The sequence below is a fragment of the Lampris incognitus genome, chromosome 14 (assembly GCF_029633865.1).
Source record: "Lampris incognitus isolate fLamInc1 chromosome 14, fLamInc1.hap2, whole genome shotgun sequence".
In the NCBI taxonomy this organism is placed as follows: Eukaryota; Metazoa; Chordata; class Actinopteri; order Lampriformes; family Lampridae; genus Lampris; species Lampris incognitus.
In genome coordinates this window covers 32,184,180-32,201,393 of record NC_079224.1, presented here as the reverse complement: position 1 = coordinate 32,201,393, position 17,214 = coordinate 32,184,180, and the positions used below count along the sequence as shown (strand labels likewise).

Here is a 17,214-nt window from a genome sequence, read left to right as displayed (position 1 = left end):
GACCTACATAGACAAATTCACATTTTATGGGTAAAAATACTGCAATTGAAAAACATTTTTCAATTAAAGACTAATTAGAGAAAGCGAAGAATTATGGACATATCTTGAGGTTCAAATATCATAATATTCTAACACAATCTCCCAGGTTTAAATTTCAATTTACATTAAAATCAAATAAGATCCATCCCCATAGCTGACAGAGGAAATAAGATCTGTTATTTGTGAAATGTGTGCATGTGCAGGGCAGGAGGCAACGACTTTAATGAGACCAACAGAGATGCATTTCATGTGCTAACCGAATTGTGTTACAGATAAACTCACAGAAACTAATAACAGAAGAAACTAAACTGTTAAGTTTCCCAGACCCATGGGTACCTTCATAATTGAAACACACCCTGTGCTGGCGCGAATGAACAAAAGAGCCACTAAACCTGACTTCACCTCTTCTCCCTTGCTTTCAAAGTCTTCTTCAGTGTTCCTACACCATTTTTTCCCTCAGCCTTTCGAGCCAAATTTACATTATGTTCTCTGGCAGGTCTCGCTCCAAATGAAATCTGATGGAATGCATTTTAATGAGGCAGAATTTAACAAGGTGAGTCCCTTGTAGGGACGAGGTGGCTGGTTTAACTCCAAGCAATTCGCTTAGGGCCAGTTCAGATAGGCAAGGTTGCAAAGGTGCACATCTAAGTTCTTGTGAGTGCAAATCCTCTTCCTGAAATAGTGGAAGCCATGCAAATACACCTCTGATATTTCTGGGTCAATGTAGAGTAAAATTGAACAATGCAAAAATGAATAAAAAAATGTTAATACCATCCTGAAGAAATTCAAAGTATAATAACAATTTTCAACTTGACAGAAACACCTTGTATGAAATATTATCATTTGTGATTTTCATTGTCTCACAGGCAATGAGCACAAACTGTATGGTTGTATGGTTCAATACTGGGAAATATTTCACATAGTACAACCTTTGTCCCATCCACCTTAATCATCTGACCCATATTGGCTATCTTGGCAAAGACGGGTCTGCAATACAGCAAATGTGCGTGACATTATAATGAGAGAATTATAACTTTATTTTGCCCATTGCCAGTTTGTTAAATCTATATGGTTTTTCTATTTTATTGAAATCATTAGAATGCCTTTTTTTATCTGTTGTTACTATCACATGGAAAAGTGAGAGCCAATTACTTTTCCCATCTTCTCTTACAACATACACCATGTAGAAAACACACACACACACACACACCATAGAGATAAGGCTCTCCTCTCCTCTTTGTTGTTGCATCGATTTGTGACTATTTCACTGCAAAGGGAAAATCAGAAATGTGACCTGCCCTGTCTTTTCACGTTGGCTCCAAACTTAGTGACAGAACTATCGAATGAGCCTTTAAAATACAAAACTTAATTTTTTCACAGTGAATTCAACAATTAGTTTTCCTTGGCATTGCAATCACTTCATAAATTAAGCGGCAGAATGAGTTCTTTTAGCTATGTTGTATAAAGTTCTTGTCCCTGGTTCCACTAAAGTTGCTGCCAGTAATTGCAAGTACAAGTTGCAGGTTGGTTTCCAGTAAATGTCTTGTCTAAATATGGTGGAATAGGGTTTAAGAGGGGGAAAAGTCAATCCCACATGTCCTTGAAGCAGATAAGACACAACATGCTTTGTCCACCAGGTTGTATGTTGAGGTCTTTGAGTCCATTACTGCAGCACCAAGGCTCCTCCTGGGCTCCTCTGATGCACTCTGAACAGGAGAGCCATAACAGGCTTCAAGCAAGAAGCCTGTTATGGCTCTCCTGTTTAACCCATTTAAAGAGACTTAGAAATGTTCTAATATCAAAACAGGTCTCGCCCAGATTACACGGAGAGAACATGCTTCCCCATTAAAAAAAGAATGTTTTGGGGGGTAAGTGTGTTTAAACAATGATTTGACCTACATTAACACCGGAAAAAAGGATCACACACTGGTCACTTGGAGGTGAACAAGCTTTAAAAAGGCAAAAAGGACAAAATGAGAAACACCGTACAAAAGAAATTACAAATGTGATTTCACATCATCTACATTATTAGAGTCGAACTGCATTTTCACATGGCTGATGTTTTGTTGATGACCTCACACTAACAAGCTGCAACCATTCGTCAAAGCATATGGGCTGCAATCACTCAACACATCAGCCACCTAAACCAGAGAGACCAGTGTCCCTTCAAAGGTTTATAAACAGGTTCTCTACCTCTTTCTTCACTCAGGCAGACTAAGTGCACTTTGATGTCAGATATGTCATTGTAGAAGAACCCACTGTCGACGCAGACGGGTCGGAGGAAAACTTCAGACGCTTTGACGCTGGACAAAAGCTCGCCAGTGTCATTTCCAGAAGCTACGCTGAGTTCACATCCACAGCTCTGAAACAGTTCTTCAGCAGTGTCCTGACGAGCAAGTTAACATTTGTTTCCACCCACTTAACACTCGTCTTCGCCTACTGAGAATATGGAAAAAGGAAAACAAAGGGGGTGTAGAAGTAGAAGAGGGTGTTTGTGGTGTGGGCTACCATTAGACTTAAGGTAACAGGGCCGTAACAAGGTAAGATCTTGAGCCAGCCTCTCACAACTCTACCCAGAGAGTTTATTGGCTAACGATGGCATGTCGCCTTTCTACTCGCCTCATATCATATTGGTCAAGTGGTGGCAGAACAATATAGATTATTGATATCTTTGATGCCACCATATGACAGATGCAAATCGTGGGGCACTGAGTGTAATATGCATTTTAAAGGCCAAATTTGTGATTTATAGGACCATATAAGACAGATAAATTTACATAATCAACTGAAGAGTTTGAGGTATAGAATAAAAATCAATATTTTGTGTCCTCCTCAAGAGATCACAACTGAAAATATGGACCTGTGGGCATCTGGGTAGCGTAGCAGTCTATTGTGTTGTGTACCAACACGGGGATCGCCGGTTTGAATCCCCGTGTTACCTCCGGCTTGGTCGTGCATCCTTACAGACACAATTGGCCGTGTCTGCGGGTGAGAAGGCGGATGTGGGTATGTGTCCTGGTCGCTGCACTAGTGCCTCCTCTGGTCAGTTGGGGCGCCTGTTCAGGGGGGAGGGGAAACTGGGGAGAGGACTAGCACGATCCTCCCACGTGCTATGTCCCCCTGGTGAAACTCCTCACTGTCAGGTGAAAAGCAGCTGGTGACTCCACATGTATCGGAGGAGGCATGTGGCAGTCTGCAGCCCTCCCCGGATCGGCAGAGTGGGTGGAGCAGCGACCGGGACAGCTTGGAGGAGTGGGGTAATTGGCCAGATACAATTGGGGAGAAAAGGGGGGGGGGGCGAGAAAATATGGACATGTTTTACTTCAACATTCACCAGCATTACCAATGTAAACAAACCTTTTACAACACCAGAAAACACTGAAGACTTTATGAGTTGTTCAGTGTCAGTCGCTGAATTAAGCAAACTGTCAATCAATTTGAGAGCGATAACTGGTTCCAATTCTGTTTTGTTTATATTTGAATCAAGGATTGCACCTTTAACCGAGAAGAAAGAGAAAGCATGGATTTTCTCCTTCAGAGCGACCATTTAACGTGGTCTTGTGTTTGTTGAGTTTATCACCGGGGCAATCAGTTTTTCCACCTTAGGGAAAAACCAAAACACATTAAGCTCAAAAAATGTAATTAAAGGTTTACTACCTCTTTTAGGGGAAGTGCATGAGTCTTTATTACTGAATAATCAGCTAAGGGACAAAATAAATGTAGTCTTTATCGAGGGCCTTGGGATGTTTGAAAACCACTTTTTATGAAATTGGTATCATCTAGATGAGAACACAGAAACACTTCGGTTTTCTGCCGTAAAAAACAAACCCAGTCTCACAGACAAAACACTCGTATACAACTTACTTCTTAAAAAAATGTTGAATGCAAAACATTCTGTCACATGAAGATAATGCGCGTCAACAACATATGAAATGTTTAGTACTGTGTGACTGATGACAGACATGTGCAATGTCACTATATTAAATAGTGCAAGTCCATGCTACTGGTAAACCCAATTTCGGTGACCCCATTTTGGGCAATTAAAATATTTGTCTGCTCGCAGTAACCTGTGTTCATTCAAAGATGCTATATACTGGGAACAAGTGGCCCACAAGACACAAAAATGCAACAAATTGCATGCCGCTGTTGATCAATAGTAGGCAAGGATTATTGGAGGAAACGGAAATACGCTGTGGAAAATGGAAATATACGCCCTGAACACACAGGAGTCACAGATGATTATGATTTACAATCGGCCTCCCAGACCTTAACCACACCAAACCCTTACCTAAACTTAACCATCTTTTTTTCTGTGGAATTTTTCCCCTTTTCTCCCCAATTGTATATGGTCAACTACCCCATTCTTCCGAGCCGTCCCGGTCGCTATTCCACCCCCTCTGCCAATCCGGGGACAGCTGCAGACGACCACATGCCTTCTCCGATGCACCTGGTGCTTCTTTTCACCTGACAGTGAGGAGTTTCACCAGGAGGACGTAGTGCGTGGGAAGATCACATTATTCCCCCCGGAACAGGCGCCGCGACTGACCAGAGGAGGCGGTAGTGCAGTGACCAGGACATATACCCACATCCGGCTTCCCACCCGCAGACATGGCCAGTTGTCTATAGGGACGCCCGACCAAGCCGGAGGTAACACGGGGATTCAAACCGGCGATCTCCATGTTGGTAGACAAGTGAATAGACCGCTATGCTACCCAGACGCCCAAAACATAACCATCGTGGACCTAATACCTATACCTATATTTTAACCATCTGTGAAGTATTACCTTTTGATACGTTGCTGACACATAATTGTAGGCTTGTGACAAATTGTTGCGAGTCAACATATTTTGGAAATGGCAGAATGTTGGTAGTCAAAGTTTTTTGAGGACTGTAAATAAATTGCATTTGAAAAAAAAAAAAAAACCTTTCAGTCTTTATCCTATTCATGTTTGGACACCAGCATGCTAAACGTAATGATAAAGGGTGGACAGAAGAGCAACAGTGCAGACCCCCAGAGCTCTGGTGGCCTAACTCTTAGCTGAGTGTCATTAAAATGTGTGCATATGTGAGAAGACAGGATATTGGTCTATCAATAGTGAGTTATCGTTTGGCTAGGGGGCCATGATGACCCCTGATATATCACCTGTAACACCAAGTGTGCAGTACATCGAATTGCCACACCAATATGTGACATGGAGTCCTTAAATCACCAGGACTCTTGAGTTCAATGAATCAGGGGAACTGTAGCGCTGTCTGAGATGAATTCATGTATTGACCGGCCAGTGTGCTGTAGCTTGCCAACCACAGATAACTCTGCTTATTGACCACTATAATAGGCTTCTGACATGCCGGAGTAGTGATAACACTGGGCCATTTTCCAGCAGTCCGCAGAATAATAATCATTAAGAATATGCGCAACCCCGACTCTTTGTCTGCATTTTATCACTTGAGATTTTCACAAATCTGCTTTATAATCCAGAGTAAATCTTTAGTAATCTTATGTAAATTCATTCCCCAAGTGAATAGTACCCAAATCCATCAACATTTCACCTGATTAAAAAAACTCCTCAATTTTGTTTGGTTTATAACCGCGAGCTGGAGGCAAACAAGGTTGAATAATAAATTAAATGATCTGTCATGCTTGGCATGATAACAAAATAATCCAGATCAACAGTTCTTAACCCATGTGCTACAACACACTGTTGTTCCTGGAGTGAACACAGGTGTACCCTTGTACTTTGTTCATATTCATTGAATCCATGTCTAACAAAAGAATTGTGTTACCATGATTAAATTTAAATGAATTAGCCTGTGATCAAATGGTTTTCCCTTAAAATTAATACAATGTCTCCATCGACCAGAGGCTTTTTCATATTGCCATCCTCTTTTAAAATTATCATACCCTGACATTTCAGAACAATTGATAATGAGAAGCCCCTTGGAAATTTGTATCTCTCATGGCATTTTAAAACTTTGAAAAGGTTGAGAAACACAGCCCCAGGCCTAATTCTAAACTAATGCTTTCAGATTAAAAAGAATGCTGCCTTGAATCCTGTCTCCCTTCTGCACCATGCTATAATAAGTGGTGGTCAGCCAAGCTCTGTTTGCTATAATATTCTGCTTCAAATACATAACAAAAAGTTTGATGCATAGAAAACAAATTTAGCCAAATAAAGTGCACAACAGTCTGGGTCAGGTTGTGCCATGGATTGGTTTTCAGACTGATTAGACATGGATTTTATGTTGTTTATGTATGGCACACAAAGTCAAATATCTTGCAAATTGAATTGCAATAACATTGTGCAGACTATCTATTGCAGGGATGTAGTCTCAGAGAGTTGTATCATATCCTTCTCTCATAAGACACTGTCTGTTCTAGAAGCTCAAATATGGATAACAATAACAACGAATGTTCAATTCACTGGTTTACTGACTCATGTAAATGACAGCAATTACAGAGCCAGCATTAATTCAACAACTCCAAACTTGCGTGCTCCACACACACACACGCTCCATTTTTCTTTAAGGAAAAAAACAAAAACAAAACAAGAAGTAGTTTTCATTCTAACACAGCAAGAAACACTTCTGTTAAGAAACATATTCGGAAGAAAGCTGTACTATTATTATTTAGAGCTCTAGGACTGAACCGTCTTCACCCTTTGGTTTGCTTAGCCTTTTAAGTTGCCATACACTTTCGCTGAGAGCCTTCAGGAGAACTAGTGCAGATGCCCCCTTCTTTGTCAGGCAGCCAGCTAGCTGCTCCTCGGTAGCTGACCACAGGATCTGCTGGATAGTTCCCAAGTGAATGAGGTACTTGTTGCTGCTGATTCTGAGGCAGAGTCTCTTCTCTGTGAAAGATCTGGTGGACTTGACAGCATCAAGAAGAGAGTGATTGTCTGTTACACAAATGGGTAAGCTTTGAAATGTGCCATCTGAGTAGTGTGTAGCCAAGAAAACTGCACTATCAATGCCGTCCACATGTGCTTAAGTCTCCCCAGCTAGTGGAGCTTTAGACAACTCTTCTAATTCTCTTTGACTGCCAACATATGGGTGAGAATCTTCAATTCTCTCTCATCAGCATGATTAGATGTCCACCCTGTGTGCCATCATCCAGGCGGTTTCCCCACTGAGGCATCACTGGGCATTACCAGTTTCAGGGAGCTTTCTTTTCCCAACTGTTGAAATTTTAAAGTCACTTCTTCTGATTTCAGTTTTCTGTTTAGTTTATTTGCAAAGCGCAGAGTCTGAAAAGTGGCGTGGTTTGTACTGGATGCAAGGATTGCTGTATCACACATTACGTCGCGTCTGCTCTGTCTAGCCACCCACAGGATTTGACCAATCTTTGACTTAAGCATATCACTTTCACTTTCTGTTAGAGAAGCATCTCGCTGCATAGCTCTAGCAGGGTCCACAGGACTGGGTTGCAGATTCTTTATACAAGTACCTTGTTGCACCTGTACCTCACCACGCATAGTGCGAAACTCCATTCCAATATAGCTGAAGCTGTTGTGTTCCTCACAACCAACCTGGAAAGCAGCTTTCAAGAGTTGGATGACTGCAGTGGAGAATACGATTGAGTATTAGGGCCACATTAAGGAAAAAAATGAAAGGAGGAAGATCATTTTTATTTTGCGTTTTGAGAATAAAGTCAGTACCTTTGCTGCGATAGTGTCTGCATCTGTCACCGCACCCACCTGAACTCCACACCATCAGGATCAAACAACTTGAAAAATTGTCTTAATGTGTCTTGTGATACAACATATTCTCTCTATTGCACACAGGTTTCCATCCATCCAGCCATTATCCAAACCGCTTATCCTGCTTTCAGGGTCGCGGGGATGCTGGAGCCTATCCCAGCAGTCATTGGGTGGCAAGCGGAGAGACACCCTGGCCAGGCTGCCAAGCCATCACAGGGCTAGGCACCAAAGGGCCCGGGCCGGATTCAAACGCAGGCAGCTGCGGTAAGGACTCAGCCTTACGTGGTGAGCCACTGGGGTGCCCCTGCACACAGGTATCACCATTGAAACCCTTGCATCTGTCCATTACTGGCTGTTTTAGTTTGCACGAATGCGGCCACCTCTTCCAAGTTTGTGTGGTTTCACCTTCAGAACAGATGCAATTTTTGGCACAATCTTTTCAAAATCCTAACACTTACTACCACACTGTGTTTATGCGCTAAAAGAGAAATTATTTCCTTGTTACTGAAACTAATTCTGAAGTACAATTTCACCAGTTCATCTACACAAGGTATTTTGCAGAAGCATGTACGCTATAGCTAGTAGTTTGATTTATTCTCAAAAGTTTGACTTTAATCTTGAAATGTCAAGTTTATTCTCGACGTTTTGCCTTCATTCTTGAAATGGTATCTCAGTGTTATTCTTGACATTTTGACCTTATTCTCAACCTTTCCACTTTATTCTCAAAATGCAAAAAAAAAAATCTTCCTCTTCTTATTTATTTTTTTCTTAATGTGGACCTAATACGTCATAGGAGATTGTTCGTGAGCCACCCCAGAGGAAATAATCCACATGGCAATTAATAACTTCTGTTACTTTGCAGGGGTCACCCAGCCAGTAAAACACGCTGGATCCACTTGTGACACAAAACCACTCAGCTGCTGCAGTTTCACTCTATTGTACCAATACAGAGAGGCGTCCGCCAAGTCAAAAATGTACTTCCTCAATTTCCACAGAGTTCCTTTGCACTGAGCCTCTGTGGGAGGATGGACGCATACATTTAAAGTTAAATCTTTACGTTGTAAAAAGGCTGCTTTAACATTCATGGAGTTCAGCTGCCATTTTTTTGACATATAACTACCATGATTATTCTTAGAGATTCAGAGGCACATGTAGGCGAGTCTTTTGGAAGCTCCCGAGTGTTTATTTCTTCAAAGCCTCATGCAACTAGTCTAGTTTTCAGTAAAACCCCATCAGATGTCTGTTTTTGGCCTTAATCTTTCACCTCTTCAAACACATCATTCTTTCTCCTTTTGCTGAGTTTAGCTTGTTTAGCAAAAAAAAGAAGAAAAGGGCATCATCTTTGACAATAAGCACATCATCAGTACATGATTCTGCATTCTCAGACGGAACAATGTGAAGATCGCTTACTTGCCCTAGGTCAGCTGATCCTGTTGTGCTAGCAAGATCCTCAGGTTCAGTGGACTGCAAATTATAACCAGTTCTTATTGTTTCCTGTGGCCTTTCCTGCCTGGGTGAGGACTGTTGCTGTGTCTGACCTCCTACTTTCACTATCTGTGCATGTAACTACTTGTCCAGAATTCAACCTAAAGCCTCCATAAGTTGCAACTGAATGTGGCTGTGATGTTGTGTCAGGCTGTTCATAGTCATCCCCTGTATCAGCGATTCATTATTTGTGGGACTCTTTTCCACACGTTCAGTTTCAGTGTCATAGTCGTTCAAATTGTTCAGATTCTGGCAACATGCTCTGATAGTCTGTGACCTCCTTTTGAGCATCAATTTCTTCTTGCACCGAATGTGGGCTATTTACTTTTCTGAGCCTGGAGTGAAGTATACAAACATAGGTGCCTCACAAGTATCACCGCATCATCCTGGCCAATGATCACACCTGGACCTTTCCACTTTTTACAATCCACCCGCTTGTAGTATACTTGGTCCTCTGTCTCATATCAGTCATCAGTGGGCCGTAGCTGTTTATGCAAGGCTCTTCAGATCCTCTCACTGCTTTCTTCTTCTGTAAATTCTGTCTTGACAGCATGCAATGCTGGAATGTGTTGTGTTACCCAAATACTAGCACATTCCACAGCTGGCGGCTTATCAGTGAGAAGTGAAGGCAGATTCGGATTCTGTCTGAACATAAGCTGGAAGGAACTGTAGCCATGCACATTGGGCATTGAGTTATTTGCCATTAAAGCCTAGTCTACAGCTGTCTTCCAGCCACATAGGTTGTCTCTCTTCACTTTCAACAGTATCTCTGTAGGGGTCTGATTATGCCTTTCCAACAGCCCATTGCTCCATGGACTATAAATTGCAGTAGTCTTTACTTCTATGTTGACGTTTTCAGCCATCCCTCATTTCTTCATTATTGAACTCACTCCCATGGTCACTGAATGGTCTTTGCGGAGGACCAAGAACAGTTATCCAGCAATGAATGAAGTATTTCATAATCTCCCTTGGTTTCTTTATTTGTCACAATACTTCCTGCACTGAAACGTGTCAATGACAATGGTCAATGACATGAAGATACCATACTTCTGCTTCTAGCTCATGCAGGTCCAAGGCCACTGTTTCATTGTAACTTGAGGCCATAGGCAACCCCACTGCAGACATGTGTTTTGGTTTGCTGTACCTGATGCATGTCTCACAGTTGTTAACAATTTCTTTGAGAATTGCAGTGCATTCATCATCATCATTACCTGAACAGGTGAGTAATTTTTGCAATCTATCTATTGAGGCATGTCAAAATTGCTTGTGTACTTTCAGCAGGACCTTGTGTTTTTGGTTTGTTGTCATGTTCTCTATCACAGTGAGAACTTCATCCACACGGTGGATCTCACTTTTGCTTGGGATGTCCTCATCTTTAATGTTCACACAATAATGTCCTGGAGAGGTCAGTTCAAATTTCAATGGCTGCTTAAACATTGTAGCTTTATCATTTTCAATATCCATAACTGCACCTTCTCTTTTCAATGACGTTTTGCTTAAAAGCAATGGAATGTCTACTGGGGCTACTTCAGTTTCTATTTGACACTTAGTTTGACCTATTATGGCTGGAATTTTCACTTTTTGTTGAGTGCACAGTTCTCCCATTACCAAACTTGAAAGCTCCTCTACTTTCTGTGTATTCCCTTTTCTGTAATCCACTCTCTTTTAGTCCACTGACATAACAGTCAAGCCATTTTTCTCCACAAACTGTTCTAGTACAAGCAGCATCAATGACAGCTGAACCTAATGACTCCTCCATGAAAATTTCTGAGTCAGATACAAAATCCTTGGACATCAGAGTGACACTGCATTCTTCAACATCTTCCGTCAGCTTTGCATGTTCCTTTTTTGTGTGGATAGTCCTTCACCCAGTGGACGACAGGCATGGGCGCAAGTTCATGAGTACTGGGATGGCATCCAGCGCTTTACCTGTGCCCCCGTGTCACAGATCAGAGATGACCCACATGCAGAATAACTGAGCAGAGGCAAGAGTTAAGCAAAAGAGTGACTTTACTTATAAAAAGGCGATGCATATAATCAGGCAGGATACGAAGCAGGCAGGGAGGAAAAACTATGATCTGGCAAACAACAAGGGCAAACGGACCAGAATATATACTGGCATATGAACAGACAAGCAACACGTGTGGCAGATTGATAGGCAGACAGATAACGCAGGGGGAGTGCCAGTGGGTGGAGACAGTGTACTAGTGGGAACAGTTGGCAGGTGCTGACTGGAGGATGAGCGGAGGGGTGTGAGCAGGAGGAAGGGGGTTATGAGGAGAAGGCAGAGTCCATGACAGGAGGGGTGTGAGCAGGAGGAAAGAGGTTAAGAGCGGCAGGCAGAGTCCATGACACCCCGTCCATAGGGTTAGTGGTTGTGTCAGGAAGGGCATCCGACATAAAATGTTGCCAAATTATTATGCGGATTGACAAGACTGTCATCGGTGCTATGCTCTCACAGGATACCAATGGAAACTATCAAATCTTAAAAGACGTGTGTGACTCCTGGGGAACAGGGAACAAGCCGAAAGAACGAAGAAGAGTCCTTCGCCCAGTGATATGTGCTTTGACAGACTGTACATTTTGGTCTACTCCCATATTTGTCAAGAGGATTTGTGCCTGGCACTGCTCTTTTCTGCTGACTTTGCAAACCTGATTTGTTCTTTCTTACCAGAATTTTGCATGTAGTAAGCAGCATCCCCACTCATGCGTAGTTCACCAGCATCTCCTTGTGGCCCGTTATCACCAAAGATCTGCTTTACTGCTGACTTCATGTCCGCAAAAGGAAGGCTTTGAGCAAGTGGTTAGCGCCAACTGTTTATCTTCAACATTCAGTCCTGCTGGCTCTAGCAGTTTGAAGGCTAACATGGCATCAGGAAGAATCCTGTTGAACTTACGTAGCCTGTTGTACCAACGTTCAAATTCAACAATGTTATCCACCATCAAAACTCCATTCTCTCTCATGATCCGGTCAAACTCCATGTACACCTCATAGTGACTATCCTTTTCCTCTTTCAAAAACACAGCCAAACTTCTTCAAAAGTGTGATCATTTCGTCTTTTTTCAAATCTTCTGCAGATATTTCTAAAGCACTGTCCCTTGCTCTTCCAGTTAACGATAAGGTGACTGCCAAAGCCTGCTTTTTATTTTCGAGCTCTGTAACTAGCTTCCAAATTTCCTAGCTTTCTAAACTAGGTTAAAACTAAATAGTTTTCCAAAATTTTCCAACTTTTATAGGATTTTTTTCTCGTCAAAACATGGTGGGACTTTGTAGTTTCCAGCAGCCATCCTCTTCTCCCAATGATCAAATACAAATAATGATAACGAATGTTAAATTCACTGGTTTACTGGCTCGTGTAAATGACAGCAATTACAGAGGCAGCATTAATTAAACAACTCCTCCAGATGTGCGTGCTCCACACATGCGTAGTAGGGAATACAGGGCTTAACACTAGACCGCTCAAGTTGAGGAATGACACTCAACTCATAATGACTTGTAAAACTTTCCCAGCATTACAAGATATTAATACAATGGCCGCTATTCTTCAGCTAGGTCACGTTTGGCTTGCAAGGCCGTTATGGCTTTTGGTGGGGAATGTTTGTGAAGTTGTTAGATGGGCAGAAAATTGATGTTTCTGGGGTGCCCTTTAGCAAGGCATTTAACCCCAGAACCTCCAACAAAGCCACTTAATTGCAAACAATGGAAAGCTATGGTTGTACTGGACAACTCCAAGGTATAATATGTATGTGACTAAATGTGTAGCAGGTCGTTATTGAAAGAGAATGTGTGGTCAGCCAACCTTCTCTGAAATTAAAGATAAAGGTTAGACATTGCTTCATTAGGTACAATACCTGCTTTATTTAATATTCGGGGGGTGGGGGTGGTAGAGCTTGGACGCACTGGGTGATGACAAGGAAGATATCATGTCCACTGCAGGACATAACCACACACCCACACCTTATCTGTATTTCGTTGGACTGTGTGAGGAAACCTGACAACACTGAAGAAGCTCACATCAACAGGGGGAGGAAAAGTAAATGGCACCCTGAAGGGCCAAAATTAAACCATGGCCCCACTTGCTGTAAGGCAGCAATGCTAACCACACTGACATTGTCTCACCTGAGGTCAAACATCATCTCTGACTAAAGGAAAAAGGAAATGTTGATGAAACTGATATGCATGAATATGCATCATTGTTATTATAGTATAGTAAAGTATAGTATAGTGTAGTTAAGTATTGCATAGTGTAGTATATATTAGTAAAAAGTATTTCTCAAACTTAACCAGAAGGACATAACTTGATGAAGAACGGTGAAATAGTAACTAGATAAGGACCATCTTCTAGTAGAGATAAGATTTGGTTTTGAAAGCAGAGTAATTGCCATAAGTGATGACCAAACCCTTTGCCATTTAACAACTGGTTTGGCTGCAGTAAAGAAGTGGATACAAACCAACTTTTGTAAATCAAATGGAGGAAAAAAAAGAATCCCAGAAATGTTATTAGTTGGTCCACAAACCAAAGGAAAGCTAGTTCTTGCCAAACTTTGCAGTTTGGCACCGCAGTTTAAATCAGAAGGCATTATCCTAGACTAAGACTTAAATTTTAAATCCCACATAAGCAGCTTTCTTTCGTTCAAGAAATATTGCAAAGGTACAGCTGTTCCCATCCCAACAAGATACCGAAAAACTTGTACATGCACTTATTTCCAGTAGATTAGACTACTGTAATGCCCTTTTCGCCAGTCTTCCAAAACAATCCATTGATAAACTTCAATTAATTCAAAACTCTGCTTCCAGGCTTTTAATTAGAACAAGGAAGATATCACCCCAGTTTTAGCTGACCAGTACTGGCTCCAAGTGTCTTTTAGGATTGATTTTAAAGTTCTTTTAATTGCTTATAAGGCTCTTAATGGTTTGGGACCAGCCTACATTACTACTTCATTATCATTTTATAATCCTTCACGGCTTCTTAGATCCTCTGTTGCCAGTTTTTTTTAACTACAAACTATCACACAAATAAGAAAATCAGCAGCTCAGCCTTTTTTAACTACGCACCAAAATTATGGAATTCCCTACCCAAGGCTATAAGAGATGCAAGCTCTGTGAACATTTTTAAATGACAACTGAAACCCTATTTATTCAATATTGTTTTTCACTAAATGTTACGCTTCCTTTGTTTTATTCTTTTCTTTTTACATGTTTTTATGGTTCGTATGCATTCCTTTGTTTAACTGTATCTTTTATATATCTTATTACCTATTTGCTGCCTCTTTTCTTTGTTATTCATTCGGTTGCTTGGTTTTATCACGCAGTATTAGCACTTGTTTGAATTTGCCTGTTTTTATCTCTTCTCTTTCTTCACTTTACTGTAAAGCACTTTGAGCGACACCCCCTGTATGAAAGGTGCTCTATACAGTGCATCTGGAAAGTATTCAAACCCCTTCACTTTCCCCACATTTTGTTATGTTACAGCCTCATTCCAAATGGATTAAATTCCGTTTTTTTTCTCATCAATCTACATACAATACCCCATAATGACAAAGCGAAAAACGTTTTGTAGAAATGTTTGCAAATTTATTAAAAATAAAAAACTGAAATATTGCATGTACATAATAAGTATTCACACCCTTTACTCAGTACTTGGTTGAGGCACTCTTGGCAGCGATTACAGCCTCAAGTCTTCTTGGGTATGAAGCTACAAGCTTGGCACACCTACATTTGGTGTATTTTTCCCATTCTTCTCTGCAGATCCTCTCGAGCTCTGTAAGGTTAGATGGGGAGTGTCGTTGCACAGCTATTTTCAGGTCTTTCCAGAGATGTTCAATGGGGTTCAAGTCTGGGCTCTGGCTGGGCCACTCAAGGACATCCACAGACTTCTCCCAAAGCCACTACTTCATTGTCTTGGCTGTGTGCTTAGGGTCGTTGTCGTATTGAAAGGTAAACCTTCACCCCAGTCTGAGGTTCTGAGCGCAGTGGAGCAGGTTTTCATCAAGGATCTCTCTGTACTTTGCTCCATTCATCTTTCCCTCGATCCTGACTAGTCTCCCAGTTCCTGCCACTGAAAAACATCCCCACAGCATGATGCTGCCACCACCATGCTTCACTGTAGGGATGGTATTAGCAAGGCGATGAGAGGTGCCTGGTTGCTTCCAGACGTGACGTTTGGCATTCAGGCCAAAGAGTTCAATCTTGGTTTCATCAGACCAGGGAATCTTGTTTCTCATGGTCCGAGAGTCCTTTAGGTGCTTTCTGGCAAACTCCAAGCGGGCTGTCATGTGCCTTTTACTGAGCAGAGGCTTCGGTCTGGCCACTCTACCATAAAGGCCTGAATGGTGGAGTGCTGCAGAGATGGTTGTCCTTCTGGAAGGTTCTCCCGTCTCCACAGAGGAACGCTGGAGCTCTGTCAGAGTGATCGGGTTCTTGGTCACCTCCCTGACCAAGGCCCTTCTCCCTCGATTGCTCAGTTTGGCTGGGCGGCCAGCTCTAGGAAGAGTCCTGGTGGATCCAAACTTCTTCCATTTACGAATGATGGAGACCACTGTGCTCTTCGGGACCTTCAAAGCTGTAAAAAAAAATGTGTACCCTTCCCCAGATCTGTGCCTCGATACAATACTGTCTCAGAGGTCCACAGACAATTCCTTTGACTTCATGGCTTGGTTTCTGCTCTGACATGCGATGTCAACAGTGGGACCTTATATAGACAGGTGTGTGCCTTTCCAAATCATGTCCAATCAATTGAATTTACTACAGGTGGACTCCAATCAAGATGTAGAAACATGTCAAGGATGATCAGTGGAAACAGGATGAACCTGAGGTCAATTTTGAGTGTCATAAATTTGCAAAAATTTCTACAAAACCTTTTTCACTTTGTCATTATGGAGTATTGTGTGTAGATTGATGAGAGAAAAAAAAGGGATTTAATCCATTTTGGAATAAGGTTGTAACATAACAAAATGTGGGGAAAGTGAAGGGGTGTGAATACTTACCGGATGTACTGTATATGTATATATAATCAGCTCAAGACCTATTTTCATGCTCTTGCTTTTGATTAATTCCATTTTACTTATTTTACTCTTATTTTTTATCTTGCACTGTGGTTTTATTTCTTGCCTTGTTTTATGTTTTTTGCCTAGGTCTGTGTTTTATTACTTTTAACTTATCTGTATTGTTGTTGAGTTTGTTTCCCTTGTTTTTAATGTAAAGCACTTTGAGCTGCATTTTATGTATGAAAGGTGCTATACAAATAAAATGTATTATTATTATTATTATTATTATTATGTACAAAAAATATACATAGAGAGCACCTTTATATATATATATATATATATATAACGTTTTTTTATTTTTATTATTATTATTAGTATTAATATAATACTAATAATAATAATCAGCGTCATCATCATAATAAAATCACAAAAGGTAGTTCTGGCTATACAGTACTCTGGAAACACCACCTCAGCTTTTAATCCTGTTCCCTAATATAGATAAATTCCTGCAGTGCTTTTGAGGCTTAAAAGGAATCAGCACTATGCTATTGCCAAACAGCCACAAATCTGGGCAAGTGAGTTGGATAAGCAACGCACTCCTGACAACTGCATAAGAAAGAGGTTGGTGCAAAGCGACAGAGTTTGAAGACCTACTCAGCCAACTGGTAAAATCTTTGTGTCTTAAGGAAAACTATTCTTCAAATACTTCAAAGGGCACTGTTAAAAGGAACTGTTAAAAAGGTAAACATGGTGAATTTAATACACTAAAAAATAGACTTAAAAGGTGTTTGAAACTGAAAATGGTTCAGTCTTTATCCAAATGTAAAAAAAAACAAAACAAAAACAAAACAACTGTCATCTCAAGATTGCCAACCGGCTGTGTTATGTGTCAGTGTACAGTGCCTTCAGAAAGCATTTGACCTGCTTGAATTTATTCATTTTCCCTGTTAAACTTCAGAATTTGAACACACTGAAATATTTTTACTTGTTCACTAAGAATATACAT

The 17,214-nt window shown here is 41.1% G+C and overlaps 1 protein-coding gene across 1 annotated transcript in view; it reads right to left on the bottom strand.

Moving 5' to 3' along the window:
• The window catches only part of astn1 (astrotactin 1), a 552,260-nt gene that overhangs the window by 295,525 nt on the left and 239,521 nt on the right, over positions 1-17,214 (bottom strand). The gene's annotated exons all lie outside the window — the stretch shown is intronic.